This window comes from Chionomys nivalis, chromosome 8 (assembly GCF_950005125.1).
Source record: "Chionomys nivalis chromosome 8, mChiNiv1.1, whole genome shotgun sequence".
NCBI classification, from domain to species: domain Eukaryota; kingdom Metazoa; phylum Chordata; class Mammalia; order Rodentia; family Cricetidae; genus Chionomys; species Chionomys nivalis.
This window is the reverse complement of record NC_080093.1, coordinates 82,714,807-82,729,206: the sequence shown is the minus strand read 5'-3', so window position 1 is coordinate 82,729,206 and position 14,400 is coordinate 82,714,807.

Genomic DNA, 14,400 nt, shown 5'->3' with positions numbered 1-14,400 from the left:
ATTCCCGCCAACTCTCCGACTGCCAGGCTGTACACCGCAACCCAGCTCGGGATGACGCGGCCGTGCTGCTTATCATCTGGGGAGCTGCCTGGCTGAAAGAGGCTGCAGAACCGTACTCTGTGTGTGTGTGTGTGTGTGTGTGTGTGTGTGTTGTGTTAGTGTTCATATTTCTGTCCTCGAAAGAGGCTGCCGAAACGGTGTATGTGTGTGCGGTATTTGTTTGTGTTCATATTTCTGGCCCTGATGGCGAGCCCATCCTTCATGGTTCCATGGTCGTATCGCTCATTTTATGATCATTGTTAGTATCGGACTTTGAACGTCATCAGGGTTCTGTTCTGCTATTTGATGATTCGCTGTCCACAACTACATGCCATGCCTGGTAGATTGACCACTAGGGGGAAGGTGCGAGTTTTCTTTGGAACTTTTAAAGAGCGTCTTTTGATTTGTCCTCAAATGAAATGGAGACAGCTCTGTCTGTGCTAGCTGCCTACCTGACATCTACAGACTGCTAATTCTCTTTGAACCATGTGGATTCTGGGGAGCTGAACTAAGGGTTTGCAGCTTGGCAGCAAGTGCCCTGAACCATTGTGCTGGTTCCTGTTTCCCGTTTTTTGGTTTTTTTCCTTTTCTTGTCTTTCTCTCTTTCTCAGTCTTTACACCCGCCCCCATGCTATCAATAGTTTGTGAGATTGGTTTGTTCTCTAAATTGATCAACACTGACTCTTGTTAGTTTTGTAATTATTTATTTTATGTGCATTGCCTGTATGTATGTCTGTGTGAGGGTATTAGATCCCCTGCAACTGTTACAGATAACTGAGCTGCCATGTGGTGCTGGGAATTGAACCCGGGTCCTCTGGAAGAGCAGCCAGTACTCTTAACCCCTGAGCTGTCTCTCCAGCCCAGGCTCTTGTTATTTTTTTAAAAGATTTATTTATTAATTATGCATACAATGTTCTGTTAACATGTACACACCAGAAGAGGGCACCAGATCTCATTATCAATGGTTGTGAGCCACCATGTGGTTGCTGGGAATTGAACTCAAGACCTCTGGAAGAGCAGCTGGTGCTCTTAACCTCTGAGCCATCTCTAGCCCGGCTCTTGTTATTTTTAAGTATTTCTAACTTTAAATTGATAGATAAAGTTGTTTTATTTGCCCTGAAGTAGCACAGTACCTAGCACATACTAAGTGCTTAATTTGTATTGCTGAATGAATAATGGATTTTGAATAAATGGGCAAGTTAAATACTCATTTAAAAATAACTGTGGAACTGGAGAGATGGTTCAGCATTTACCTTGTAGAGGGCTTGGATTCAGTTCCCAGCACACATTTGGTTCAGCTTACAATCATCTGTAATTCTAGTTTCAGGAAATCTGACTTCCTCTTCTGGCTTCTATGACACTTGCACATGTATGGTGTTCTTACATATGTGCAGGTAGAACACTCATACACATAAAATAACTTTTAAAAAAGTATTCATATTAACTCATCTACCCTTAAGGGAGATTTTTTTTTTTAAATATTTATTTATTATGTATACAGCATTCCTTCCATGTGTGCCCACAAGCCAGAAGGGGGCGCCAGGTCTCATTATAGATGGCCGTAAGCCACCATGTGGTTGCTGGGAATTGAACTCAGGACCTCTGGAATAGCAGTCAGTGCTCTTAACCACTGAGCCATCTCTCCAGCCCCCTTAAGGGAGATTTTTTTTTTTTTTTTGGTTTTTCGAGACAGGGTTTCTCTGTGGCTTTGGAGCCTGTCCTGGAACTAGCTCTGTAGACCAGGCCTTAAGGGAGATTTTAAAAAAATATTTTAAAAATCTTCACAATGCTTGTCTATAATTGTGTGCCTCACACAAATAAACAATTTTTAAATAAATAAGATCATGTTAAACTGGCTCATACTAATACACTTAAAAAGTTTTAGTCAACTTATTATGCCTATAAGAAACGACCTGTATTATTCTTAGTAGTTGAATGGAGGTCTAGTATATGGGAATATAATAACTTATTATTGGTGCTCTACTAGGTTATTCTCATGTTTTGCTGTTATGAAAGTAGTACAGTGACTGTTCTTCTACATGAATACCTTTTGTGTAGTTGATGAGTTTATAAAGCTCGTGAGGCCCAAGGGAAGAAGACACATTTACAACTATAATAAATGTGTGTTAATTATAAGGTTTGACATCAATTTCTGCTCTGTGATGCCCGACAGGCCACTTTGTATCTACCTCCCCAGCACTGGGTATTGTTATTCCTTTTCTGTCCTCAAGTTGCTGAGCAGACAAAGCTAATGGCCTCTATGTTAATTCTAATTGTTCTTAATAAAAACCCAGGGTCAGATACTGGGTGAAAGCTAAGAGATCAGAGAAGCAGAGTGGCCAGCCACTAAAGAGACATTTTACCTCCACTGGATCCTCAGACTGAAGGGGTGATCGATCCTGTCCTCAGACGGCATCTCCAGACTGCCCCGAGCTCCTGTCTCCTCCTGCCTTATATTCCCTTCCTGTCTCCACCTTCCTTGTGCTGGGATTAAAGGTGGGGGATCCCAGGTGCTTGGATTAAAGGTGTGAGCCACTTCCCCCTGACTGTTTCTCTTTGAGACTAGATTAATCTAGTGTTAGCCCAGGGTGGCCTCGAACTCACAGAGATCCATCTGCCTCTACTCCAGAATGCTGGGATTAAAGGTGTGTGCCACCACTGCCTGACTTTTATGGCTAGCTAGTGATTTAGCTCTGCACTCTGATCTTCAGGTAAGCTTTATTTGTTAGATCACAAACAAAATATCACTACACCACTAATATGAGCTTGTCTTTTATTTGCTAGTGAAAATCTTTTCATATGTGTCTTTCTTTAATGATTTGCCTCTGATTTTGTTTGCATTGTTTTCTCATTAGCTTGTAGTCATGGTAATGTCATTGTGTTCCTACTAAAGAAAGATCTTTCCGGACACAACCAAAAGAAACACCTTCTGACACCAGCTCACATAAAAGCTGGTGTGTTTGTGTGTGTGTGTGTGTGTTTGTTATAAATGTATAGTAGAAAACCATATAACCATTCAAAGATAGGGATTTATTTATTTATTTTTATTTTCTTTTATTTGTAGCCCTGGCTGTCCTGGAACTTCTCTGTAGACCAGACTGGCTTTGACCTCACAGAGATCCACCGGCCTCTACTCGCTGAGCGCTAGGATTAAAGGCAAGTGCCACCACTGTCCAGCAAGAGTAACTTTTAAATAAGAGCAAAGTTGAATTTTCTTCCCTGCGGACTTGCAAATTTCCATAATCATATGTTAGCAGTTGTAACTCTACGCTGGAGAACTGAGACGGAGCTGGTGCTACATACAAGTGAGTTTGTACCCTCGGGGAAAACAAACCCAGTGTGGACTTGACTCTTCCGTGCTTTCAAATAAAATATGTTATAAATCGCGTGACATTTTTGGTCTATCAGGTTTTTAAAAAAGCCAACAGATCAGCTAAAGTCAACTAGTCAGTTACCTAAAATCAGTAATAACACATTCCGTATGATCAGACAAATATTAAGGGAGAAGTTTCTTGTTTTTCCTGGCTCGAGCCTGCAGTGGCAAATGGGGAAATGGTGACTGTGCCCTGCCTGCATTTCCCCTTCACACTCTGTCCTTGCCAACTAGGCTATCTTCTAAGGCGAAACAGGGAGGGAGAAGAAAGTCTTAAGTCAGCTGCTTAGTTCTGTGACTGAGAGCTGGTGGATGGTTCCAGTTAACCCGGTCACTTGCTGAGTCCTGTGGAAACCCCTTTTGCTCCAGTGAGAACATACTGGTAATCTTTCACACTTGGCTAAATGTACTGTCTGGCTGTCAGCTCATTCGTTTTTGTTTGCTTGTTTGTTTTGGTTTTGGTTTTTAGAGACAGGGTTTCTCCATGTAGCCCTGGCTGTCCTGGAACTCACTCTGTAGACCAGGCTGGCCTTGAACTCAGAGATCTGCAGTGCCTCTGCCTCCTGAGTTTTGTGATTCAATGCATGCACCACCACCACCCGGTGTCAGCTCATTGTTAATCGCTAGCATCTTCGGTACACGGCTAGCTTCTTTGTGTGGATTTTTTTTTTTTATCTTCCGATGCCATCCTTTTCGGTAGCCTAGTATGATCCAAAGAAACATACTTTGCCTCAGACCTCAGTTACTGTGGACTTTGACCAAACCCCAAACTTATTTTTCAGTGCATCAGCAAAATTCCCACTAGCTTGCTGGCTCCATGAAGGCAGAGAGGTTTTGTTCATTCTGCTCACTGATTTATTTTAAACATGCTAGCATAGTGACAGTGCATGATAAAGTTATGTGAGCACTGACTGAATAAACCCCTCAGTCTGAGCCGGGCACTGGTCCACTGTGGCCTCTGACTCTATGGTTCTATTAGCAAAACTGCACTAAATCCTTGAAGTTTCTTTCCCTAGGAATAGCCGAGGAGAAAGCTGTTACTCACGATGCACCCAAAATTGCTCTAAAAATCTGTTAACTTCAATTTTTTTTCCCCCGAATTTAGTGAATAGTCAGGAGTTGCAAAGGGCAGCCCCTCCCCCTCTTTTACTGAGGATTTCTACTTTTGGTGGTTTTCCATTTTATGGTGGAATAGTTGGCATTTTACTTACTTGGAGCCTCCGCCAAAATCGAGACAGAGTCCCATTTTACCACTCACATAATACTTCACTTCACTTGCTTGTTTACATATTGTCTCTCTCTATTAAGCTTGAGCCCCCGGGAGACGAGAACTCTGCCGTGTTCCCCACTGCATGTGTACTGAATGTGTCACACAAACTCGGCAGCGCTCAGTGACCTGTAGTTAGGAGAGTCAGCAGTAACCGGCAGGATGGTGCAGCATGAATAATAAACACCCAGGGGCAGATACTGGGGTTCAAGCCGAAGATCCGAAAAGCAAAGCAGCCAAACCACGAAAGAGATCTTACCTCTACCAAGGTTCAAACAAGCAAAGGGGCGATCCTGCCTCTACAAATTGTCAGATTGAGACTGAGACCTGTCTCTCATTTTATATTCCTCTCTAGTATTGGGATTAAAGGCATGCATCACCACCGCCCAGTCTTTATGGCTAACTAGTGTGGCTGCTGGGATTAGAGGTGTGTGCCACTACAGCCTGGCCTGTATGGCTGACTAGTATGGCTGCTTTGGCAAGCTTTATTAAAACACAAATAATATACCACTATAAGGTGGTTCAGCAGGTGAAGGAACAACTTGAGTTCGTTCCTTAGGACTACCTGGTAGATAGAGAGGACTGGCTTCTGCAGTGTCTTTAGCTTCCACATGCATGTGCACATGTGCATACACAACAAAAGATAAAGGAAGACAGGCTTAGTGATTTCCCCAGACAGTACTATGGCTCACTTTTGCGTCCCACAGCCCTAACAATAAACAGGAGGATTTGGCTGATGATGTCTCTTGATCATTCGCCAGGAACTGCAAGTTGATCAACAAAAACATTGGAGGACAACCAACTCAGCAGAACACTGTTTCTTTAAAGCCAGCTAAGAGTAATTTCTAGGCCTGAAGAGATAGCTCAGAGGTTAAAACACTTGCTGCTCTTGTAGAGGACCTGGGTTCAGCTCCTAGTACGCCAACAGCCTGCAACCCCAGTTTGAACAAATCTGATGCCCTCTTCTGGCCTCCACAGGCACCTTAACCAATGACTATAACCCTCTAACATATACAGTGTTATTTTCAATTCTCACCAGGGGGCAGGAGGCGCTTGATTCTCTTATATGAAATAAATTCTATTAAAATAGAGTTTATGTTATACTTCTAGAAACGGATTTCACATTTAAAGTTTGTGATGCTGGGAATCCAGGTGCAGGTATGAAATAAATGGTGAACATATGCGTGGAGGTCTAGACTTTTCTTGTTGCTGAAACAGAATCCCTGACAAATGCTACTTAAGGTAGGAAGGGTTCATTTTGGCTCACAGTTTGAGACTGCGGTCCATTATGGCCAGGAAGGCATCCATCGCCAGGAAGCAAAGAAGGTGGATATTTGTGCTCACCTTGCCTTCAGTGCAGTCAGGACCTCAACCCATGGGATGGTGCTGAGCACTTTTAGAGTAGGTGGTCTACCGTAGTTAATCTAGGTGATCCCTCACAGGCTGGACCAGGGGCGTGTCTTGTAAAGGATTTGTTTTTAAGATTTATTTATGTATTTATTTATTTAATGTGCACTGGTGTATTCCCTGTATATATTCTGTGTGAGGGTGCCGGGTCCCCTGGAACTGGAGTTACAGACAGTTGTGAGCTGCCATGTGAGTGCTGGGAACTGAACCCCAGTCCTGTGGAAAAGCAGCCGGTGCTCTTAACTGCTGAGCCATCTCTTCAGCCCACTCTTAGATGATTCTTGATCCTGTCAAGTTGACAACATTAGCCATCATAACTGGCAACCCAAAGGCAGGGGTGGGGGGGGCGCATTTTCATGGACTGGACAGACTGAGAATAGAAAAGAGTTCTAAGGTTTGTATGCTGGGGCACTCCAAAATTATGGTAGATTATGAAAGGTATAAATTTTTTGTTGTTGAAACTTGTTAAATGAAGATCACCTGTAGAGATTGAAGTTCAGTGGTAGACTGTGTGCCTTAGCGTGAGAAAGTCTGAAAGTTTGATCACCAACTTCAGATAGGTCAAAGACGATGTAACTCCTTAGACTGCAAACCAGTTTGAGGGAGAGACGAGGAGAACTCCTTACGACACAGGCGCAGGCAAGGACTCAGTTCCTCAGCAAATAGTCTCAGCACTTGACAAAGGGGCTCCCACAAAATTCAAACGCTTCTGCCCAGGAAGGAAAGAGTAAATGAAGGGACAACCTACAGAGTGGAAGAAAATCTTCGCCTGCTATGCATCTGACAGGATTAATATCTAAACAAACAAAGAAGTCAAAAGTACTAAGAAATAAAACAACTCAACAAATAAGTGAACTAATAAATGGAACAGATACCTCAAGAGGTGAGACACAAATGATTAATAAACACAAGAGATAAATATTAAATTTTACCCTTATCAGAGAAATGCAAACTAAAATCAAATTGAGATTCCATCTCACCCCAACTGGGATGGCAGTCATTAAGAATATATATATATAATATATATATATATATAATTGCTAGGTGTAGTGGTGCACGCCTTTAATCCCAGCACTCTGGAGGCAGAGGCAGGTGGATCCCTTTGAGGCCAGCCTGGTCTACAGAGCTAGTTTCAGGAGAGCAGAGCTATATAATAGATAGAACTTGTCTCAAAAACAAAACAAACAAAAAAATCCCCAAAATAAATGAATAAAAATTAAAAAGGAAACAAAACCAAGTGCCGGCCGGGACATGAACAAAAGAATCCTCATATACAGCTGATGGGGATTTAGTTCAGTCAATATGGAAATCAGAATGCTGGCTACTTTTTGAATTGTTTATTTATTTTTGAGGCAAGCTTTCACTAGGTAGCTCTGGCTGTCCTGGAACTCACTATGCAGACAGGCTGGCTTTGAGCTCACAGGTATACAGGTATCCCCTGCCTCTACCTCCAGAGTTCTGGGATCAAAGGCTTTTGCCACCAGTAGAATGGTGGTTCTAAGGAAAAACAACAGCAACAACAAAACTAAAAATTGGTCAATCATATGACCCAGCTTGACTGTTCTTAGGTATTTACCCAAAGTATTCAAAGTCGGCATATAGAGACGCTCGTGTATCAACGTGTATTGTAGCTCTATGCACAGTGCTTGAATTATGGGAACAACCTAGATATAGGAACAGCCAACGGTATGGGAATGGTAAAATGTGGCTTATACACGCAATGAAGCTTTCTCAGCCTTCCAAAAGAATTGAAGTTATTCATTTACAGGAAAACGGGAGCGACAAGATAATCACACTGGGCAAATTAGGGCACTGTTAGAAAGATAGATATTGTGTATTTTCTCTCACTTGTGGTCCCTTGATTTTACGCATACAAGTAGAAGTAAAATTGTCTAGGGGGAAATGGTACTAAAAAGAGGGAGCCGAGAAAGTTAGGGATGGGGATGCGGGACTATGCTCCAAACACATTATATACTTGTGTGAAAATATCCTTCTCTAAGCTAGTTCATTTCCATTCCTCTGACAGAACACCATGACCAGAAGCAACTCAGAAGTCTTTGTTTGGGCTTACAGTCCAGAGACTCCGTGATGGCCAGATCAAGTTCAGACTGGACTTGAACTCAGAGATCCATCTGCCTTTCGAGTGTTGGGATTAAAGGCATGTGATATCATGTCTAGTCCCTAAATATTTGGTTTTAGCTTATCTTTCTTGCCAGTTTTACTCAGTTGCCAAGGTGAAACACAATCATACAGTACACCCTTAAAGACTGACATGCAGGGTGCCTGATGGATAAAAATAAACCATAGTAGTGGGCTTTGAAGTACAGACTCCCTGGGCTTGGAGGTGGCTCAGTTAGATACAGTGGTACACACTTAACCTTGTCCAAGTTAGGTGAAGTGGGAGGCAGAGACCAGAGACTACTCCAGGTCTAGCTAGCCTGATGTTTGCAGCAGTGAACAAAAAAACTAGACTCAAACAAGGTGGCATGTGAGAGCCAGCACCTGAGCTTGACCTCTGACTCCACGGGCAGGCCATAGGTACACGTGCACCTGAAGTCACACACATAGTGCAGAAATATAAACTGAGATTTTTTCTTTGTTTGTATTTTGAGACAAGGTTTTTCTGTGTAGCTCTGACTTTCCTGGAACTTGGTAGCCTCAAACTCACAGAGATGTGCCTAAACTAAGATTTATCGCCGGGCGGTGGTGGCGCATGCCTTTAATCCCGGCACTTGGGAGGCAGAGGCAGGCAGATCTCTGTGAGTTCGAGACCAGCCTGGTCTACAAGAGCTAGTTCCAGGACAGGCTCCAAAACCACAGAGAAACCCTGTCTCGAAAAACCAAAAAAAAAAAAAAAGATTTAAAAAGAAGTAAAGACGCCTTTCTTTAATATATTTGAATAATAGTTTCATGTAGAAATTATTTTACCTCTTATAAGTGCTTTCTATTTTTTCTAAATAAGCTTCCACTTACTGTCCCAGCAGAATAAAATATATTCTGTTCTAGACTTTGAAAATAGGAATGTATTCTGAGGTTATTTGGGAAAGTGCTCTCTGAACTATGAGCAAGTATTTCTTTCCCTATGGGTCACAGCCAGTGTCTTTTGTTGTTGGGACTATCTCTCAGCTTCCTCGTCCTCTGGCCTGTTGCTGAGGTAGCAAAGGTAACAAAAGAATGGACATTCCATGATGGAAATAATATTTTTTTAAAGTTTATTATTTATTTATTATGTATACAGTGTCCTGCCTGCAGGCCAGAAGAGGGCACCAGATCTCATTATAGGTGGTTGTGAGCGACCATGTGGTTGCTAGGAGTTGAACTCAGGATCTCTGGAAGAGCAGTCAGTGCTCTTAACCTCTGAGCCATCTCTCCAGCCCCTGGAAATAATATTTTTATAAATAATTCAGACGTATGCATCTGCTCTGTTCTAGTTTCTTCCCCCAAGGAGAGAGAGAAAGTCAACCCTGCAGTAGGCTAATGACACCTCGGGTATTGTTCACAATAAAAGCAGTGCACCCTTCTGAAATGTTATTAAACCTCAGTCTGAAGCTAAGTGTGAGATTTCCTTCTCTGCTGCTAGGTGGCAATTAATGCCTTGGAAGCGGGGGACCCATTAAAAAAATAAAAATCCTTCCCTCTCTCCATCCACTGTGCTTTGGTAAGGTAAGCTAGGTGGCAATTAATCCCTTGGAAGTGGGGGACCCATTAAAAAAATAAAAATCCTTCCCTCTCTCCATCCACTGTGCTTTGGTAAGGTAAGGTTCTCTGAAGGAAATTCTTCATTTTTCATTTTGTCGAATTTGCATTCACGTTTTCCTTTCAGAGCTAAGAACCACACATGCAAACCAAACGCGCCACAGCCAGTGGAGAACAGGTGGTATCCGGAAGGAGGTGGCTTCCAGAGTGTGTTAGAAAGTGACAGAGGGTGGGGAATTGCTATAGTTTCCCTCCAGGATATTTTCTTTTATTGTGTAGTTTTCATTTTTACTAAGGCAAAAAAAAATTCCTACAAAAGGAACTTCATTTGACCCACACTGACATTATGCCTATGTAATTAATTGTGGGTGTAAATAACTATTCCTTTTCAGCTGCCTATAAGAAAAATACATCTTTAGAAGAACACTATAGAAAATAAAAAGCGACTTTTCCTTTCAAATAATCTATTCAAATTTCTAGCAGAAATATTGAAACTCATTAAGAGTCTCTATATACTTTTAAATTTAGAAAAATCTGCTCCCTTTCATATATATGAATATATGTATGTATGTATGTATGTATGCACACACAGTGGGGATCAAACTAGGGCTTTGTGTATGATGGTTAAGACATCTTGCGTTGAGCCCAAGCCCCATTTCTCTAAGTATGTTTACTCATGTATACATTGTTCCAGTGACTTTTTTGCCAAAGGATATGTGTTGTAGATATTTGTTAAAATTCAAAATATCAAATCCCTGTTGCAAGGAGACTCCAGTTTGCTTCTCAAACCTAAGACTCTCCAGGCCAAACTCAATGAAGCCTAACACTGAAAAGTTGCTGCTGGCATTCTGGGTCCTCCCAGCATCCAGATGGCCTGCCTGTCTGTAGCCAGAACCAAACCCTTCCTGCTGCCTGTTCAGCTGGCCCTGGACGGCAGCCCCAGACTACACCAGCTCCTGTACCCCTTAACTCTTGATTGTCCGAGACTTTTAAGAGGCAGGGCTTGTAATGTGAATTTGGTTGAAAAGGTAAGTCAAGTTTTAATTTAGAAGCTGAGTTTATATAATATCGATCCCCGTGACTTCCCCGCTCCATGATGGGCTTCCTCTCACAGTAGCCCAGCCAACTATTGGCGAGAGAGGAGCAGCATTTTGGAAGGGAGTGTGTGTGGGCAGCTTGCAGGTGAGGGCAGGGCTGCCAAGGCAGACCATGCGGTTTGTCTTGCGCCTACACCCAGTACCTGACTCGGGCCTTTCCGGAGCTGTCCTATACACAGGGCTGTTCTGCTGTTTGGGGTGTGGTCAGTTTCAAAAAGCATTTTAAAAAGCCAAACACACAAAACAAAACAGAAAGAGAAAACAACCCATTGGCAAGACTTTCACACAGCAAACAAGAGTGTGTAATGGCAGATATAAAATGACCACACGTGGATTTAAGTGGGGACTTCTCTAGAGCAGTTGAGCCAGGAAAACAAACCAGTCCGGCGTTTTTAAAACACCCTTGTAAATCTTACTAGGGACTGCCATTGTTTTTATTTGAATCTCACACAGCAGCAAGCTAAGCTCGAAGGGAGAGATTCCCTGCGGCTTTGCTCTTCATCTACAGACGTTAGCTCTGCTAGGGTGCTTCTCAGCTGGTTGAAAAAGTTATTTCCAGATGAGGCTGTGACTCCATGTTAAGTTCCTCCTTATATCTCTGCGCTCACTGTTATTTAAATGTTATTATTACTGTTATTGCTGCTGTTACTATTGCCAACTTGGCCCAGATGATTAGCGACCTGAGATATCCAGGTCAATACAAAGTCCTGGTTTGGGACTGGAGATGCAGCTCACTTGGTAGTGTCTTCGTGGAAGGCACAAAGCCCTGGGTTCGCTCCCCAGTACCCAAAAGGTGATGTGGTGGCATGCACTGTGATCCCCTGCACTTGAGAGGTGAAAGAAAGAGGATCAAAAGTTTAAGGTCATCCTTAGGTATGTAACAACTTCAAGGCCAGCCTGGGATATGTGAAGCTCTCAAACAATAAACAAATGAAAGAAAACAGCCGGGTGGTGATGGTGTACACTTTTAATCCCAGCACTTGGGAGGCAGAGGCAGGTCGCTCTCTGTGAGTTCTAGGCCAGCCTGGTCTACAGAGCAATTTCCAGGTCAACCAAGGCTGTGCAGAGAAATCGTATCTTGAAAAATAAGACCAAAAAAACCAAGCAAACCAACAAACAAAACAAAAGAAACAAAAACCAACAAAAAAAAAAAAGGAAAAGAAAATTTCTGGTTTATAGACCAGAGTGCACATGAACAAAGGTGGAAAATTGTCGAAGTGTTAGGTTTTATAGAGCTCTTTGAGGGGGGGGATCAGAAGAAAGGAAGAAAGATTGAATATGCAAATAAATAACCAAGCAAACATATCAATTAGAATTGTGAAGAACAGAGCTTAAAAACAGAACTTATGGAAGGAAGAATTAAAAATTAAAAGGCCAGAGATTCATACGCCCTGATCCCACTGACTGAAAAGGGCAAGGAAGCTATTTCGATCACTACAGTCTCACAGTTGAGAAGGAGGGACAGAGAAGGCTTTGGTGACAATCTCTACCCCCACCCCCCAGCCCCACCTCTCATAACAGCCTAGACAGGAAACTATCAGAGAGAAGTCTTAACAATTGTGATAAGGATGCTGAAGTGTAGCTCTCCACAACTGAGGACTCCCGGCAGGGGTGCAGGTGGGGAAGGACTCAGTTTCTTTAAAGGCTGGTCACTGGGTGTTTGACCATGCTCCCTGAGTACATAGGCAACACATTGGACTGCTTGTTCCTCCCTCCCTCCCTCCCTCCCTCCCTCCCTCCCTCCCTCCCTCCCTCCCTCTCTCAATCTCTCTTTCTTTCTTTCCTCCTCCTTCTTCATGGGAGGGAGGTCACAAGGGTGGAGGGGCAGACCTGAAGGACTAGGAAGTGAGTGTGATGGGGCATATGATATGAACTTCCCAAGCAATAAAAATATTATTAAAATGTTTTTAATATAATCAAGACAAAAAGGAAGTCTATAAAATAAAAATAGCTCCTCTCTCTGCTGATTTGCTGCATTCAACCTGTAGTAGTGGGTGGCTACCCACCCAACCCAAACTGCTCAGCAGTCAACAGAAGGGCACTTGGGCACAGGCTTCTTTTGTGGCTCACAACTCATGCTCTTGCCTTGACCCTCTTACCCACTGAACTCTCCTCTGATCTTCACTCCCCACATGTTTCTCTGTGTACAGTGTACCAAGTTGCCTCCTGTGCCCAGATCTTGTCTCCTTGCAATGATCTAAGAGTGTGAAAACTGGGCCCGTGCATGCAGCCATGCTGTCTCAGGCTGGGTAACACTCCTCCCAGTTGGACTCCGTCCTCAGGCTCTTTCGTCTGAAACACACAGTGCACTAGAGAAGCGCTTAGGAAAGAGTGTGTCCCCAGGAGAGGTGCACTATCACCACCTTGATGTCACAGTTCAGGGCACACTTCCAGAAAACAAGCCTTGACCACCCACAAGCAGAGAGCAAACGGCACAGCACTTCTGCATGCGGATGTCTGGTTTTCAGTCCTACGCTTGCTTTCTCTTGAAATACTGAAATACTTGAAATACACTATTTGGCTTGCAGCTGGGACAATAAAATACTACCACCATAGAGGAAATGTGAGAAAAATTATTACGAAAGCAAAAAGGGAACTAAATAGGGGTTAGACGTCAGCTTTTCCTCTTAGTACGTCTGAAGATAAGCCCGGATAAAGAGGAAGATTGGTAAAAAAAGGAAGAAAACAAAACATTAGGTTGTCTAATGTTGGTTTACTATTCTTGTTAAAATTCTTTCTTAAAGTACACTTTAGTTCTACGAAAAGAACTTTGCTTCTCATTCATGGGAGAAGACTAAAACTTAGGAGACCATTCCCAGGGTCTAATGTCAAAGAAAACAGTTGTTGGCATGAAAAATACAGTTGATACATAACAAGAGTTATTTTTCTCCATTGCCACGAAGGCTTTTTTTTTTTTTTTAACAGCATCCTTGCATAAAACCCTTTGACCAAATTTCACAATGCTTGACTTATGCTAATAAGTCTTTATTTAGTTTCAGTCTTTCCAAACAAGCCAGCGTGTTTCTGACGCAGCACACAGCACGTACTCATCGGGTCCTCACTGTCCTCTGTCCCTTGACCCGCTATGGAAACCTGGTTCAGTCTGTTCACTTACAAAGGTGAAACCAGACCCCGTGCCCAGTGAGCATCTTTTGTTTCAGTGCAGGGGTCCACACAACTGTGCGGAGCTCCCCTCTCCGACCCAGGAAAAAGGTCGAGACTGGCCGCCATCTCCTCTCTGACCCAGGAAGGAGGTTGAGACTGGCTGCCATCCAGCCCAGCTGCCTCAAGAGCAGCTCAGTTTGCTTGTGGCTCTTACTGACAGACAGGCCCTTCCCAGCTGGCTGGTAACTCCTCGGCAGGGCTTATGACCACTTCTTCACTGCCCATCCGCCTCTTCCCTACGTAGTTGGAAAGGAACCATCCAGAAGTGCTAGGGACGAAAGGAGTCCTGACTGTGGAGCCCCTTAGGATTTTCTCCCTTCCTTGCAGAGGCAGTGGGGCTGTCAAAAGGATGCCAG